The following is a 1,900-nucleotide window of genomic DNA, read 5'->3' on the forward strand; positions in this document are numbered from 1 at the left end:
CAGTACAAAGTGCAGGTAGACATGCTCTGTGTCTTAGTCCATAATCGTTATTCACATAAATGTAGTTTATACTTCAGCCTAATAAAACTGAACCTTTGCAATTACATGATTATTTCAGTGACAAATTAATCTGAATCAAGTGGATGGTTTTCAGGTTAAAGTACTTCAAGTATAGTGGCACACTATGAAAGCATTACAATGCATGGTAGTCAATGTAGCATAGCATTTACAATTTTTAGATCTGCAATCTTTCCTGAGCGTAACTGAAATTCTGTCTGACATGGGTGTGCCGACACCTTCTATTCTGTGTGTGTATAGGCTGCTGGTTGGTTGTGGGGTTTTTGTGCCTTTCTGATGGCAACAAAAACATTCATATCCTTTTCCCCTTCCTCTGCAACCTGTTGGTATCCAGTCCAGGATACATTTCCTGTCTATCTTCATGTTGTGTTTGAAAATCAGTGGTTTAGTGCTCTTTGTCTCATTTTCCCCTCCCTACCAGTGCTGGGTCTCTCCTGTTTCCCCTGGCAGAGCCTTTTGCCTGTTCCCAGCCTGGGCAAGTACGAAGCTCGCTGCTCACAGCAGGGGCTTCTTCATATTTGGAGTTCGTCCCCCTGTTCACCCATTGCTTCGTCCCTGTTCCACGCCTCTCAACTTGAGGACCACTTTGCGGTCTCAAATCCTCTTATCAGGGCTTCCTCCTCCTTCCCACTCCTTCGTGTGTCCTTGAGTACATCAGGCAGGCATTGCAACGGGAAGGGTCAGGATGTAATTGGTGAAGTAAGTTCATGATATCTTTCCCTCACAGTGGGGGCTTTTTGGTGGGTTGGAGAGACAGAGTTTTCTTTCTCACGTGGGATGAGTGAGGGCAAGGATCTTTCTAGTTTCCTTTTCTGCTTTTTTGGTTTGTTCCTCAAAATAAGTCGGTGGTAAAGCTGAACTGTTTTTGTTTCAGATCATTGTATGTACAAGTCTAGTGCAGTGATTTTTCGAGCTGCATCACTGGCATTTTGGAGAGGGCTGGGTAGCACAGTGCTGTTGGGGCATATTGCTTCCAGCTGCTCTCCAAAGTAAATAAATTAAAAAAAAAAAGGCACTAGTGATCTTGTACGGGTTCCTTGAGACGTTTTGCTGGTTAAGGTTGCAACAGCTGATAGGCAGAGGGGAGCACCCTTCACACTTACCAGAGAAAGATGGAATCTGAGGGACTATTTTAGGCTAGATTTAACGTGAACTACACTTCTAATATAGGACCCTTCTCCTTTTGTGGAGCATATGTGGGAATACAGCCATGCTTTTTGTGTTTTGGCTTTTTCTATCGAGCTTCTCATGGTACTAATGGAGTCCATGCTTGGGCACCAAGCAGAAGTATTGTTTGAAGCTGGCAAATGCCATTGCTGTCCCCCTTGCTGTGTGGCACAAAAATCACTGAGGCCACACAGCAAATTGGATGAGGGAACTGAGCTGATGGGAAATTGTCCCACCACCTACCTCAACCCCCGTGCCCTCTCCTCCCACTAAGCCCCGCTCCTCAACCTCTTTTGCTTTTGTTTACGTTGTGTCATCACTTTCCAGGGTGATCACCTCACTTGTTCAGGGCTGTTTTGGGGAGAGGGTTCATCATACAGGGTTCATCAGCAGGCCCTGCTGCTTAAGTCTTCATCAGATGTGCCTTGAGTCCAGTTCTGGGGGCTGTACAAGAACACTTTGTTCTTGTTGGTTTTGTTGTTGTTGGTTGGTTTTTGGTCACACCACTCTTGGGTTGGGAGGGGGGATGACTTTAATTGCTGTACGTTAATTTGAAAGGTATAATTCTTTTTTTCCTCTCCCTCTGATACTCTTTTGCAGGTTCTTGGCCGGAAGGGTTTAGAATAATGAGAAGGTCGCATCCATCAAGGGGGGA

The sequence above is a fragment of the Phaethon aethereus genome, assembly GCF_964289735.1.
Source record: "Phaethon aethereus genome assembly, chromosome: 4".
NCBI lineage: Eukaryota > Metazoa > Chordata > Aves > Phaethontiformes > Phaethontidae > Phaethon > Phaethon aethereus.